General features: G+C 28.6%; 1 protein-coding gene across 2 annotated transcripts in view; it reads right to left on the reverse strand.

Annotated features, from left to right (window-relative positions):
- The window catches only part of LOC107439657 (arrestin domain-containing protein 2), a 218,092-nt gene extending 201,422 nt beyond the window's left edge, over positions 1-16,670 (reverse strand). For both annotated transcript variants that reach the window (XR_011637401.1, XM_043052149.2), the window contains exon 1: positions 16,329-16,670. The gene's annotated coding sequence lies outside the window, so the exon portion shown is untranslated. The remainder of the gene's footprint in view (positions 1-16,328) is intronic.
- Between the last annotated feature and the right edge of the window lie 468 nt (positions 16,671-17,138).

The following is a 17,138-nucleotide window of genomic DNA, read 5'->3' on the forward strand; positions in this document are numbered from 1 at the left end:
AAACGGGTTTGTGGCAGTGTGGCGTGGGCAATGTTGCTCGCCTCCATGACTTTGGTTCACAGGTGCCCACTGGATAACGCGAAATGAGCAACAATTCTGGCATAGTATAGGCAAGATTCAAATTCAGTGCCTGCCATTGGAAAAAAAAAAAGTTTTCAAGTACATTTGGAAACAAATGTTTTGGCAGAATGGTAAAACACCAAAAGTGCAAAGACTATGACACTAACAGTTTATAAGATTTAGAAATTAATAAACTGATTGAAAGCTTCTGAACATTAAGTAACTTGAAGACAACATTAATTTTCTATTGTGAACGTAGGAACTTAAAGCTAATTCAGTTGGATTCTCTAAACTTACCTCTCCATTTCTTTTGGCGAGAAAGTTATTTCACTCTGGCCATTAAAAGTCAAACCTCACAACCATAAATTGTTTTATGCCATCACTGCGAAGTCAAACAGTGTAATAGAATATTTTGATAAAATATTTTCCTAGCAGTAGTTTATTATCCAAATTACCATCCAATTTTTTTTGTCGAATGTTTAATACAAATGCAACTCTTTATGTAAAAAAAATGTAAATAAAAGTATCATTAAAAATATATATATTTCCTCCTATTTCTTTCATAATTTTAGAACACTTCCAAAACAAACAAATTCTTCTTATTCCTAAGTCTAGCATGAAAAAAAAACTGCCACTATTTTAAAAATGCTAGTCACACTTTAAGAAAATGAGCGATTTTGTAATCAAGGCAATGCCTCAATTTTTTTTCTTCTGTTTCTTATCCTTTTTTTCTTTAGTCCGCTTGACTAATTACGGACTTGTCGTAGGAATGGAACAAATTTAGAAAGCAATACATAAATCAACGTCCACTCTTAAAAACGAAAGGGGAAAAAAATATTCGCAAATATATAAATGCAAAAACACGAAGAAAATTAAGAAAAACAATAAGTTTATTGCGCATAAGCTGCAAGTAAATAGAACTCATAAAATAAGTTCAAAATGTATATAAAATAAGGGAGAAATTGCAGAACAATGAAAAAAGGGGAAAAAAAGAAAAATAATAATAAAAATAAAAAAAACCGAAAAAAAATTTGAAAAAAAGGACAAATTTTCTTTTTTTAAAAATCCGGAAAATAAAAGATATAATCTTTTCATCAGCCCATACGATTGTATTCGCAAAAAAGAGCGGATTCTTTTTATTTTCCCTTGTAATTCCTCTATTGTAATTTCTCCCTTGTTTTATCTATATTTCGAATCCTACATATCTACATTTTTTAGTAGTATTTTTGTAGAATGATACAATTAGTTGCAAGGTACTAACATGTGTTTCAGCATTTTTAACGATTTTAAAATTTTTTTCAGCAATTTTTCGAGTTTTAGTATCGTATCATTCTTTTTGTCTAATAAACCATCTTCAAATTTAAATTTAAAAAAATCACAAGTTACTCATTGGCAAAATGGTTGTTGTCTAATTTTTGTTGTTGAAAAAGAACTGCTCTGTACATAATTTTGCAGACTTATTTGAATGCAGCTCAGACACATTCTATGTAAATTCTTTTGATGATTGAACAGACATTAAACAGCTAATCGAGATCAATATTAACATTTTCAGATTGGTACAATGGTGTTTGAGGGAGATAGTAAGCTGCATCAAACACTCGTTTCGGATTTACAAGTTCATACATAAAATGGGATTTCAAAGCTAGGCTTTTTTTTTTTCAATTTTACATGAATAGTGACCGAATCATTTACGTTGCGTGGAATACAGTCTGTGGTCTTGAGCAAGTCATTGGGTACGTTTACAATGGATCCTTTTATACCTAACTAGTGATCAACGCCTAGTTCTCGTATTTGCGTGAAAGGGTTTCGGAGAGCCACCGTTCGCTCTTTGGTAGTGTTCAATTCTGTCAACTACTTTGGCACTTTTATGAGGAACGGGATTCATGCTTGCGTTTGCGAACGGAATCCTTTCGCTTTTCCGTTTGTGTGTAACGCTTAAGGTAATCCCGTCTACGTCCTTTGGCTTTTTCAGATTCGGTAAGTTAAAACCTTGGCTTAGAATCTAAATGTCTAGAAAGGTTAATAGTTCACAGGGTTAATAGACGTAAGGCTGGTAGACAGGTATCCTTATGTCACTGTATTGCTTTGAAAAGTTTAGTAAAAAGCATTTTTTTTATCGTTGTGGTTTCTTGGGAAAAGATGGATTATTTTTAGATAAATTCATCTGCACTGTAAATTATATTAAGTATGTAACTTTCGGATAGCTCAAAGATTTATAAGTGACAAGATAGCAGGATAAGGTCTATTTTAGTGTCAGCAACAGCCTTTATTACAAAACCCAATAAGGTTTATGAAAGATTAATAAATAAAACATGCAAGCTTGGAACAATGTTAAATTTAACTATGCTAGTTTACGTGTTATGAGGTTATCATTACGCTTTGATAAACAATCTTTAAGTATTGAGATTGAATATGCCTTTACAAAACAAGGTTATAAAAACCTTCTGAAATTGAGAATGACTTATCATTCGCAAATCAAGATAATAAAGCGTTCTCAAACCGATGATAATTTACCCTTCTCAAAGTTTATTTTAGATTTTGTGACCATTTTTGAAATAAGGTTTATTTGTATAGGCTTTCATATACTTTCTTTAACACTTTAAAAGCGAATGTTTTACCTGATCATTAAGTTTTCAATGCAAACAAAATGCTGCCTTTGAGGGCCTGGACAAAGCTAGAAAGGTTTACTAAAGCAAGGTTTACTTTGAAAGCTATGATATTTTTTGTAAAGGTTTTTGCACGCCTTTATTCAATCTTAAAAGAAACAAGCTTGGATTTCTAATATTTCTGCTAAGTTTAAAGAAGGATAACTAGTGCCTTCCAATGCCAACAAAATGAAAATATAACGTTTGCCGTAAGGTTGCCGGCTATCTGGGTAAGTGACAGTCTTGAAGTGTTTTTGAGGTGGAAGAAGTTTTCAGGTACATTTGGAAACAAAAATCTTTTGTCAGAATGGTAAAACACCAAAAGTGCAAAGACTATGACACTAACAATTTATAAGATTTAGGGACTAATAAAGTGATTAGAAGCTTCTGAACATTAAATAACTTGAAGACAACATTAATTTTCGATTGTGAACGTAAGGAACTTAGAGCTAATTCAGTTGGATTCTATAAACTTACCTCTCCATTTCTTTTGGCGAGAAAGTTAATTCACTCTCGCCATTAAAAGTCAAACTTCACAAATATAAATTGTTTTATGCCATCACTGCGAAGTCAAACAGTGTAATAGAATATTTTGATAAAATATTTTCCTAGCAGTAGTTTATTATCCAAATTACCTTCCAATTTTTTTTTTGTCGAATGTTTAATACAAATGCAACTCTTTATGTAAAAAAATGTAAATAAAAGTATCATTAAAAATATATATATTTCCTCCTATTTCTTTCATAATTTTAGAACGCTTCCAAAACAAACAAATTCTTCTTATTCATAAGTCTAACATGAAAAAAAACTGCCACTATTTTAAAAATGCTAGTCACACTTTAAGAAAATGAGCGATTTTGTAATCAAGGCAATGCCTCAATTTTTTTTCTTCTGTTTCTTATCCTTTTTTTCTTTAGTCCGCTTGACTAATTACGGACTTGTCGTAGGAATGGAACAAATTTAGAAAGCAATACATAAATCAACGTCCACTCTTAAAAACGAAAGGGGAAAAAAATATTCGCAAAAACATTGATATCCGTATGTTACCCAATCTTGATATTTCTTTTCGAGTAAGTCACGCTTTAATTTATGGGCTCACTTTAGAAAACGAGGTGCTTTTTTATACATTATTATAAAAATGCAAATAAATATCCACTTTTAAAAACATGCATTAAGTTGTTGTTTTTTTTTTCTAAATGAGAAAAGAGATTTATTTTAAACATGCCATATTATGCATGAAAATGGCTCATTTGTTCGAAAATAGAAAACAGTAGATGGGTAAATGAAATAAGGGCATAGGGGGACCATAGGGTGGGTTAAGATATGGAGTTCTTTATAATTTTGCTGGTATATGTCTGTTATGTCATTGTTATAAGTTATGCATAACAAATATGGTGTTTATTTCCAAGTGTAATGTTGCTTGCAGAGTCCCATACAAATATATTCCCAACAATTTTTATTACCCTGATTTAATATTTGGGTAATTCATTGGCTAGGGCCCGTTTCCGCGTGGAATACTGATTCCAGGTTGACAGATAGATATTTACAAGATTTATTGCTTTTTATAATCTTGGTCTAAGATTAAGAGAAATGTTTGGACAAATCATTCGTTATGGCTTATTTCCTCTTTGAATACTGATTGCAGAGTGACCGACAAATACATTTACAAGATTTATTACTTTTTATAACATTGGTTTAAAATTAAGAGAAATGTTTGGATAATTCAGTTATGGCTCATTTCCTAGCGGACTATTGATTACAGAGTGACAGACATACATTAACAAGACTAATTACTTTTTTATTACCCTGGTCTAAGATTAAAGGCAATGTTTGTATAATTCATTGGATGGGGCTTATTTTGTAATAGAATACTGGTTGCAGAGTGGCAGAACATTTACAAGATTTATTACTTTTATGGCCTTGGTCTATGTTTAAGAAAAATGTTTGGATAATTCAGTTATGGCTCATTTCCACGCAGAATACCGATTGCAGAGTGACAGACAGAATCATTTTCAAGATTTATTACTTTTTATAACCTTCTTCTAAGATGTCAGAAATGTTCTAAGATTAAGACAGAAATGTTTGGACAAATCATTCGTTATGGCTTATTTCCGCTTAGAACACTGACTGCTGATTAAAAGGCATACATTAACAACGTTTATTACTTTTCTATTTCCCTGGTCTAAGATTAAAAGCAATATTTGTATAATTCATTGCTTAGCGATTATTTCCTCGTAGAATACTGATTGCAGAGAGTGACAAATACAGATACATTTTTACCATCCTAATCTAAAATAAGAGTAATATTTAGGTTATTTATACTTTAAAGTTCAAGTACAGACACTAACGTGGCAGTTGCTAAAAGTTGTGTTTATTCAATAAATTGTATGAAAAAGCAGAACTATATTTAGTGCGATTTATTGCATAAGCAAAGTTATCTGACATAACTGCTTGCATGGGAAACGAAATATCTCCCGGTAAAATAAAATGGGAAGACACCTTATCATGCCTTAACCTTGCATATACTGTTTTAAATTCAGTTTGTCAAAAAGGCAAAACGTGATGAAATGGGAAAAAAACTATAAATTAGATATGCAATGGGTGACGCAATTTTGACGCATGATTTCCAAAGGAAAGGAATGATGCATGATTTGCAATAGAAGTGAATGATGCATGATTTGCACTGGAAACTAATAAAAAGTTCATGAACTATAATAATTGTTATTAAAATTCTTACAACACATTTTTACTAAACTACTTACACGAATCTTTTAAATTAAAACTATTAAACGTAATTTCCTTGAGTAATTTGTAAACAAAATACTCGATGCAATAAAATCATTAACAAAAAATTTTAGTAAAATCTCTCAAACATAAACATATTGGTATTAATGTTACTGCAAATAAACCTAATTAATGACTTTTGTTAGTAATTTTATGCAAAATACTCGATTCAATAAAAAAAATCATTAAAAAGAAAATAAGAAGAAACTGAAGTCATTAAAATCGGCATTAAAAATTTAACTAATTTATTCTCAATCCTCAAAGTCAACAAGTTATACGATCAACTTTGACTTCTTTAAGTAATATGAAGGAAAAAAAAACACTTGCTGTAAAGAAAAAGAAAAATAATGAAAGAAAATTAATTCAAATTCTCGAAACGAAAAAAAAAAATGGCATTACGAAAATTACAAAAAATTATTTACTACAATTTCTTCTTAAAGTAATATTCAGTTAAATACTTAATGAAAAAATTTAATTACATAAAAATTTAAAGAAAAATAACTTTAAAAAAGTCATTATAAATCTTTTTACGAGTTATCACTTCGATTTTATAAGTAATCTAAAAAAATACCAAAACAAAAAATGAAAAGAAAACTAATTCTGAAGTCTTAAAATATAAAAAATTAGCATTAAAAATATATTCCAAGAAATCTTATTTCCTAAATAAAACTAAATGCGTAGGACGATTAAAAGAATATTCTATAAAAGAAAAAAGGAGAAAATTAAAAAAAGTTTTTTCACTTAAATATTGCTTTTATAACGCTTACTAGAAATTATAATAGAGCCGTGGTGGCTCAGGGAATAGAGCTGTCGCCTCCCAACGAGGTGACCGGGTTCGAATCCCAACGATGACTGATTGATACGAATTCCGCTCCCAGTTCGCACCGACCACAGTGCTTACGTAAAATATTCTCAGTGACAGACTGATCATGGGCTAGAGTTCCATTGCCGTCACTATAACCGTGGGAAGTTTTCAAGGTTTTCCTCTCTATGTAACTCAAATGCTGGTTTGTTCCATCAGAAAGTTCTCCACGAGGGCAAATTTTAACCAATACTTGATCTAGGATACTCGTCTTCTTCATTGGATTCAAAATTACAAGGCTACAGAGTTGAGCATTGGTAATCGCAAACTCAAAATTGGGTCTGTTGTTTTACGTCGATCATAAAAGAAAAGAAAAAATTATAATAAAATAAAGTACTGCAAATTACAAAATTCTTAAGCTATAAGAAGTTGACTTAAAAAATATTCGTTTAACTTCGATTTTTCTTAAACAAAACAAAATATTCGGTGAAATTACTTATAAAATTACTTAAAATTTTTTAAAATTAAATTAAAATTACTTATAAATTAAAATTACTTAAAATTACTTATAATTCAATTAAAATTACTTAAAATTACTTATAATTAAATTGAAATTACTTAGAATTACTTACAATTAAATTAAAATTACTTAAAATTACTTATAATTAAATTAAAATTACTTATAATTAAATTAAAATTACTTATAAATTAAAATTACTTATAAATTACCTTTACTTATAATTAAATTAAAATTACTTATAAATTAAATTTACTTATAGTTAAATTAAAATTACTTATAAATTACCTTTACTTATAGTTAAATTAAAATTACTTATAAATTAAATTTACTTATAGTTAAATTAAAATTACTTATAAATTAAAATTAATTATAAAATAAAATTACTTATAAAGAAAAAAATAAGAGAACATTAAATTAAAAGCCCCGAGATTGGCATTAAAAAATTTATAACAATTTATAAATTATAGCAATATTGCAAAATATAAATTCTTATACTTAAAAAAATAATTAACATTAAAAAAATTCGAATTATTTCGATTTCCTTAGGTAAAATAAAATACTTAGATCAATTTAAAAGGTTTTTAAAGCAAAAAAAAGGGGAAATGAAATTTTATGCTCCCATAATAAAAAAAAATATTATAATACTTACCACGAATTATAAATTATAACAATATTAAAAAACATAAAATTATCGAACTAAGAAAAATAATTGCGTTAAAAATATTTTAATAACTTCGATTTCCATAAGTAAAGCAAAATACTAGGTGCGATTAAAAAATTTATTTGAAAAAAATAAGAGAAAATTAAATTAAAAGCTTTCTCATTAAAAAATTGACTTTAAACTTACTACTAAGTATAAAAACTTATAACTTCTAATACTTATGCAATCTGACAAAAAAAAGTGCTTAAGAAAAAATAAGAGAAAACTAATTAAAAATGCTCAAACTTTAAAATGACATTTAAAGCACCAATTCATATTTTATTACTTGCAACTACTCAAAGTTTCATAAGGGAGCGAACAGATATTGAGATTTCCGTAGGAGGATGGTATTAGCAACTCTAATCGCCTACGCAGAAGCTTTCTACCTCATATTTTCGCATTTAATCTTCACGCAAACATTTGCTTGTAGCTTTGCTAGAATGAATAAGCTTTTCGCGAACAAACACGCGAATTATAGACGTGAAATTCTTAAAAAAGAAAGAATATTACGTGAGAGGCGGAATAAAAAAACTAATGGATTTCCAACAGGTCTTGCTTTTCCCACACCCGTTTGGCATTTTAATTTTATTTTTCATTACTACTTAAAAGAAGCTTTTAATATTTTTTTCCCCTTAAATAAAAGTTCAGATAATTCGTGTTGTTGAAAGATTTTTTAATGTCGTGCATTAATGAAGAAATGACATTTATAAATTTTTGTTTTATTATTTTTCCGTTTTAATTTTTTATAGTAAAATACAAATACGTAAAAAAAGATTTTTTTAACAGAACACGTATGTACATAAAATATTATACACACTTTTTTAATGTTATTTTTTTTTAATTCGCACATTTCTTTCCGAAATAAAAATCTTTATGGCATTTATTTTTATTAAAAATCTCTCGTAAATTTTCCCGTAAATAAAATTAAGATCTATGTTGATGCGATTTTGTAATTTACAATTCATTTAACACGCTTAATTCATAAATCCATTTTTTTTCTTTGTTTCAAAGTATCATGAATTAATAAAAAGTGATGGCAAAAAGTTTTATTCATATTCAGTTCATAGCAAAGTAAAAACTCAAAATATCTGCAGAAAAAAATACATAATTAGAAATTTTGTATTTTTTATGTGGCATTTTAAAATTGAAGTAATAATTAAACCCAAAAAACTAACCATTATACTTTATCACAAATTTGACAAATTTTTCACTTCCTTAAATTTTTCTTCTTTTTCTGTTTTGTCTCCGAAAAAGAGGCTTTAAATTTATGGTTAAATTTTCAGTCCAATGGAGGTTTTTAAGGGCTTGAGAACAAAAAGATGAAGACTTTTCTAGAAAAGAAAAAAAAGTAATCTAATTTGCGTTTAAAAATCACCACTTTTCCCCTAATTCAATGTTGTTTTGAGGGAAAAAAATTGTACATTTAAAATAAATGCATGGGCAATATATTTATATAATTCAATAGCCTGTGAGTGATTTTTGTATTTAAAGATAATACTTAAGTTCTTTTTTATAAGACGTGTTTCTTATTAGAAATGTTTTTTCTTGTACTTGGTAGAATAATAATAATAAAGCTCTGATTTGGACATTCAAAAATTTAGCCAGATCTAATCTCTGCCTGTCTGTAATGAACGTTCAAAATTAAAGAAGCATATGAGTCAGCTAATTTGATACCTGCAAGTGACGTCATCGTAGGTAAATCGTGGCATTTGTCGATTCAGAAGTCAATCAGGTTTGACACACACGCGTGACGTTGCATACAAGTAACCAATTAAATTTGATTTAAATCACAGGGTTAAGCATAAACACTTCACTTTTGCAAAACACAATAAGTGCAATCCACTTTGTTTCTTCCTGACTGGAAATTATGTCTTTTACAGACTAAATAGGCAAACTATATAACTTATGTTCTGCTCTGCGTTTTTATAAGAGGTGAAAAGAACTTTTCTTATGAAATTAATTTTCCCTTTTTAAACATGGTAGCGATTCACGTTGTTGAGAAATTCGCAACTTCTTAACAACGATAACTTTAAAAAAAAAAATTTTGATTGATTTTTTTAAATATAATTTCTGGAAATTTTATAAGGTCAGCCATCAAAAATTTACAAAACTTTTAACTAAAATTGATGTATTAAATGATAATCTTCTTAAAAAAATTATCGAAAATAAAATACTTTTATTATTTACAAAGATATTTACAAAATAATTTTTAACTTTATAAATGTTTCCCTTATTTAAAATTATTTTCTTATCCCAAACTGTAACAAAATACGATAAATGTTATAATTTTAAATAGAAACATTTAATTTGGCATCGATGAAATGAATAAATTTGTTGAAGAAACGGCTCATTTAAACAAAATTGTTTTCAATATCTCATATACTATATAATAATAAAGATTTATCTTACAATCATCCCAACTGTGGAGCAAAATAAACGCCTTTTATGGCTTAAAAAATTCCACAATGCTTCGAATTACTAAAACTGGATTTGCGTAGATAAACTCATTTAAACTAAATTATCTTCAACGTCTCTATAAACTGTAAAATAACTACTATTTATCATACGGTAATCACCACAACAGTTGCAAAAGAATAATTAGCTTTAACTCTGAGTGAATATTCTACAATGATTCGAATTACTAAATATGTACAGATTTCCATAAGTAAGTTGTCTTTAATGTCTCTATAAACTGTAAAATAACTATCATTTATCACATGACCATCAAAACAATGGGACAAAATAAACACATTTCATGGTTATAAGCAACTCTATCTACTTCTGGAATAAATTTCGCTTTTCTATGTCAACTTTTTCCCTTTTCTTTTTAGGAGAACTTTATCCCATTATATTGAAGAAATGAGCCATTTTGTACATTTAAGCAGATGTTCTAATCGGAACGAAATTAGCTTCTAGTCAAACAAAGAGTTAGTTAATGAGCCATTTAAAGGATATCGAATTTCAGTACTGCTCTCTTCTTTTTTTAACACAAAAGCAGACAAACGAGTTAATCAAATCGACATTTTAGAAGCAAAAGCAGACGATAAAGAAAGAGACAACGGCAAACATGAGGTAATAGCGGAAATGAGTAGTTGTGAAAAATATGTCGTAAACTTGTGAATTTAGAAATATTTAAACAGCTTTTTAAAAGAAAGGAGAAATGTATAAAACAGAGAACGCCAGTTCTAATTTTTTCCGACAACGTCTGTCCAATTAAGATAAGAAAATTTAAAAAGAAAGTTCGAATTTTCAATTTTCTCGCGGAACAACTTCTGTACAAGATTTTTTCTTTACTTAAATTACTTTCTTCTGCGTGGTTTAGTTGTGTAATGGAATTTGCTTTGTTTCTTTTTCTGCACTTTTATTAAAGTCAGTCTGAATTTGTAATAGTTATTTTAATTTTAACGCATTTTAATAGAATAATTACGTAACACTCGTCTGGTTAATAGTCTTTTTTAATAAAAAAAAAATAGCTTTCTAGCTGTGATTTAAAGACTAAAATTTAATAAATAAAGCCTAAAAAAATAATGATTTCGCATATGAATCATTTAGCAATCGCGTACCAGAGAAGAAGTGAAGGGATTATGCCTAACCATGTAATTTAAATCAAATTTAATTGGATACCTGCAAGCGACGTCACGCGTGTGCGCGAAGCTGGTTGGCTTCTGAATTGAAAAAATGCTGCGATCTACCAACGAAAATGTCACTAGCAGGTACCTAGTTAAATAAAAACGGGTAACTTTCGAATATTGAATTTGAGTTGCGGTGGTTTTAGTATTTAATTAGAAATTTTGATCACTGTTTTTTTAAATAGTTGATTAAAAATTAAAGCTTTAGAGTATTATTGCTTTATCATATAATTAAAACTTCCCATTATATTTTTTGAATGGCTGTAAAGTATATACGTATATATTCAGAAGCTTCACCTTAAATCGGTCAACATTTGAGGGATTACTATTTAACTCAGTTTACAAATAATAATTGGAGACCAACATAAAAAAAAGTAGGGTTCATGGATTTAATAGCGGAAAGTTTTCCATTGTGTAAGGATTTCAATTCATTTATTTTAATGAAGAAGCGAAACCACTAAGAATTTCCAAGGTTATCTGACAGCTATGAAATTTTAATCCATGATATGCCAACCATTTTTATATTTTATTTCATAACCGTCGTGGAACATCAGACTCAATTTTGGGTTTACGACTATTAATGTTCAACTCCGTAGCCTTGTAATTTTGAACCAATTCAAGAGACAAGGAAACTCCGGAATCAGTACCCCCAGAGGTATGATTTGTTATGGGAACATGGAGGACTTTTCGACTCGACAGATTTAACGTACATTAGTCACCATTTACTACATGGAGAGTCTTCGGCCGTAGGGGATCGAATCCACGACCACTTGGACATGGGTCCAGTGTCCTACCAACCAGGCTATTTGGACATATCTCAACCACTTAAAATAATTTTATGTTCAGAAATGTGATTGGTGTGGGTTTAAAGCGACATGATTTAACTGCAAACCCCCATCGATAGAATATCAGGCACAAATATCAAGGAAAAATTTCACCATCCTCGATCATGAATCAATTTCCTTATCATGAATGATGATTAAATTTCGTCATAATGGAGGATCTCATCATCATGAAATCCTCATTTTCTAGAATCATGTATGGAGCGATTTTTTTAATGGATCATATTAAAAAATAGAGCTCAAAAAATCTTCCTAGTTTGCAATTAAAAAAAAAAAGAAAAGAAACATGATTCCCAAAGTTTAGGCTGGGAAAATGTCAAAGTTTAAGTTTTGAATTTTAAAATATACCAATAGAATATTAGTTATGAAAATCTAGGTAATTTCTAACGAAAAGAAAATGTTAGAATTATTTATTACGTATCTTTTTCACCTTAATATTCTTCCGTGACCCCACTTTGAATTCAACATGCCCTAAAATAAAACTGCACATATTTTATTGAGAAAAACCCTTAATATAAAATAAATCAAATTAAATGCTCTATTTAACTGTAATAATTTTTCCAGTACAAAAGAGACATTAAAATTTTTCGCGTTCAGAAATGCAAATTTTTACTGTTTCAAAACTAATTACAGAAGAAAAAAAATTAGATTATTATAAAGACGCATATAAAATTGGTTATTTTGAATAATCTATTTAAACTAGTTTTTACAGACTATATTAGACTTAGACTAGATATAACAGACCAGTTTTACCGGAAAAAACTATAGTTTTGTCTAGGTTAAATGAATGGTAAAAAAAGTTTGAAGATTCGAGTAAACAAAAGACGACGTGACTGAAAATTGTAAACCAAAAAGCTCTTAGCTTTAAAAGCAACCTGAAAATAGATTGAGGAAAAGTCTAGAAGGGGCATAAATTCACTACATTTCCTGTTAGAGATATAAAGACTGAATTTTATAGCTAAAAAAGTATTTTTACTAATTATTTCAAATACACCGATGATTACACCTACATTGATAATACCAAATATACTAATGAATCCAAACGTACCGAGTTCCAATTTTACTGACAATTCCAAATATACTTGATTCCAAGTATATTGATGATTCCATAAGTACTGAATTCAAATTATACTAATGATATCAAACATAATGAATTCAAATGCACTAATTAATTCCACAAATACTGAGCTCCAATTATACTTTTAATTTTCAATACAATGAAATTTGATTAAACTGCTATTATACAGGGTTATTCATAATTCCCTCCGGGGTTTCGAAGCGTTATAGTAAAAAAACGAAGACGAATATGGCAAAAAAGAGCATATGAAATTATTCCGAAAGTATTCGAGTTTTAATTTAAGCAGTTGCCGGTAGATGGCAGTAACATGTACCACTGAAGCCAATTGTAGTTTAGAAAAATTGCGCTTACAGGCGGAGGGAATTATGAGTAACCCTGTATTGATAGTTCCAAATATATTGAATTACAACTATACTCATGTTTTCATTCAAACTGATAACTTCAAGTATACTGAAATTCAATAGGATACTCGGAAGTGACGTCACGCGTGGGTCAGCCGGAAAGGTTCGACACACACGTGTGACGTCGCTTGCGGGTATTCAATCAAAACTGATCCAAAAATTGATTCAGGGTGATAATAAATCCAAGTCTTGAAGCTGTAACATTAACGAGCCACGTGACATAACCTCGTGATTAGACACAACCATGTGATTAGTTGCAAGTACCCAATTGTAATAATAATGATACTCATTACAATTATGTTATATTGTTTACAATTATTATTATGATATGATTATAATACTGATTACTGAATTATAATTATGCATCAAAATACTATAATGAATTTTTCGTTTAGAACTGGCTTTGGTACACTTTCCCGTTATTTTCTCACTAGTGTTCTTTTAAGGTAAAGGGATATTGTCCAGCATTTCCTACTGTGATGACCTTTAAGGGTAATTTTAGATAATTTAAAAATCATTTCCCTTCTTGTTGTTCATTGGTTTAATTTTTGATTACCATAACTATTTCACGCATATTCTTTTTTACTTTTTGACACAAATGAAAATTTTATATTCTAGAATAATTCGCATCCTCACCTTTTTTTTTCATCCTTTTCATCTAGCTTTAACATTTATTTTATTTTATCTTTTTTAACTAGTCTTTTTTTTCCTATAATTAATCATCTTCTTTACAACTTCTGAGAAATCTTTAACTACGCATTTAAAGTGCAATCTTAATGAATTTCTAAAATCATTTAGAGCAATTGAAAACATTTCAAGCTAATGTCACTGAATTAACATCATCGTACTCCGAAAAAAAGTATGGTAAAAAGTACAAGAATACTGTAAAATTTACCGTGTTTCTGTCCTCTATGGAAACAATGAAAAAGTTCGGTAATTTTTGCCGGAACGCTTTGGTAATGATTTTGATAAAATTAACATTATAAAATGGTTTTATAAATGTTATAAAATTCGGTAAATGTGGTAAGATTTGGTAATATAATCATGATGACTTCGGGCATGGCATAAAAACAGTTGATTCTGTTAAATTTCCTTTCCAATTTTGTAATTTTTCCTAAATTTGTGATTTGACTTTGATTTTGAAAATCGGATTTTCCGATGAGCCGTTACCGTGTGATCGATGTTCCTTCTTATGTTTTATTTATGTCGCGAAACTTAATTACTCACTTTAAGATATAAAAAATTACTTGTCTTCGTATTTTGTAATGTCGTAAAACTTAATTGCTCACTTATAAACAAAACGAATCATTTGCATTTTTATTTCTTATTTATGCCGAAAACTTCAAAACATAGCAGATTATTTGCATTCTCATTTTTTATTAATATCGTAAACTTAATTGCTCACTTTTAAACACAAGGAATTATTTACATTCTTATTTTTTTATTAATGTCATAAATTCATTTGCTAAACTACGTTTAATTTTTTAAACCGATGATTGTTTCAGAAAATTTGAATAGCGTTTCCTTCTACGCGTAACTTTTGTTATGTTGCAAAGTTTTTTTTTAGCACTATTAGTTAATTTTATATTATTACATACTTTTCAGCAAGTTAATTACAATGATTTATTGTTAGCTGTTTAATAAATGTCCAAATATTTATCAGAGAATGAAGTTCTTAAACAGCCTATTTGCTCTATAATTTTTTATCTATTTTTTTCTCCAAACTTATTATTTAATTGCTTTAACATTCAAAGTTCATTACAGATTAATATTCTACATAAAAAAATATTACTATTCAAAATAATATACAAAATATAGCATAAATGAAATTTCTTATAAATTTTAAGATTTTAGCTGAATATTAAACTAGTTCAAATACACAATTCAAACTAAGCACGCAACTTTTTGTACGGGAACACCGATATCTAGTTTAATATAATAATATATCATGCTTTTAAACAAATTTTTCACAGCGATTTATAACTCATAAACTTCCATAAGAGGTTTAGAAAACACTGTTATAAAAAAAACTTTGTTTTTGGCTTTTATCTTTTTAGTTTTTTTTTCAAGATTTATTATTTAATTTTTATTCCGACAAAAGTATTTATTGATACTTTTGTCGATACATACACATGTCGATACATACACATGTCGATACATACCATACATACATTTTGTCGATACGATTTTTGTCAATTGATACATACACATAGAATAACAAGCAAATTTTTTGTTTTCATTCAACTTGAAAAGTTTTATCATTCTGAAAAACAATCAAAATTAAATTATGTTTTTCTTGCTACTTGATAAATATTAAGCTGGAACTAAATACTAGCTATAAAAATATCTTATTCGTACATAGGAATATATCACATAACTACTAGAATAAGTTATGAATATTATTACTACTTTCTAAAACTTTTTTCACGCATTACAATTATTAAATTAGTTCAAATACTTGCTATAAATCATTCAAGTTTGTATCTAACTTCAATTAAGCACACAAATATATCACAAAATTACTAGAACATTGTACAAGTTACAAATGTTATTGCTACTTACTAGAACTTATTTACACGTTATAAATATTAAGTTATTAAAATACGAGTTATAGAAACGTAACGAGTTTTAACATTACTTAAATATATTTCACAATTTTGGCGACACTTAAATATTCCTGATTTAAAGAAAAAAGTACAACTGAACTTCCCATTTTCTTAAATATAAAACAAAATTTTCTTTTAATATAATTTTTTCTTCTCGTATTCTCGTCTGTCAATCAAAATGTTTGAGAGAACATTTACAATTTTCATAATGTTTGATAAAAAAAAAGGTAAAATATTTCCATTCCAAGTATATTTACTCACCCTCTTCAAATTTTAAAATCAAGACGATAACAGCTGATTCCACATGATGGTTGGAGAAACTTCCTCTTTCAATTCCTGGGCTCTCTTTTAAGAGGACACCAACTCCAGGGCACTACGCCCCACAATGGCACACTTTTAATCCCACACAATCCGGGAACGACTTCTGCACGAAACACGAGACCAAAACACTTACAACAGTTATAATCCAAAAATATTCGATCAAGAAAGAAGTGGAGGATGGAAACGAACCACCCCTTGCAATAGAGATAAGAACTCTGTTATGTCTTCGATTTGAAGGTTTTGGTGACCAACTGAGCGAGGGCGTTCCCTTGCTAGCGCCCTGCTAGGGGCTGCCGGTAGAGGGCATCGAAGTCCGAATAATGGATTTGCACGTGGAAGAAGAGGATTTTGAGGATGAAGGATGGAGAAGAGCATCACGTAGTGCCAAGCAACAAGTTGTTAAATATAGTTTGGGGATTCTTACTACATATAGATAAAAATGTCTACTTAGATTAATAAAAATATAGCAAAATGCAAGATTCCGTCGTAACTTATCGATTAAATAATAGTTAATAGCCTAAAAGATAGGTAATTTTTTATGACAAACGATTCCTTACCTAATAAATAAATTTTTTTTTTCTTCTACAAAAGATTTTGTAAAATGGAAAACGATTTTTTTTTCTTTCGTAAAATGCAAACGATTTTCTTCTCTTATAATTTTTTTTAGCAAGAACAAATGACAATTTTTTTAATCTGGCAATACAGGAAAAAAATATAATTTCTCAATGCAAACGATTTTTTTATTAAATG

This window comes from Parasteatoda tepidariorum, chromosome 8 (assembly GCF_043381705.1).
Source record: "Parasteatoda tepidariorum isolate YZ-2023 chromosome 8, CAS_Ptep_4.0, whole genome shotgun sequence".
NCBI lineage: Eukaryota > Metazoa > Arthropoda > Arachnida > Araneae > Theridiidae > Parasteatoda > Parasteatoda tepidariorum.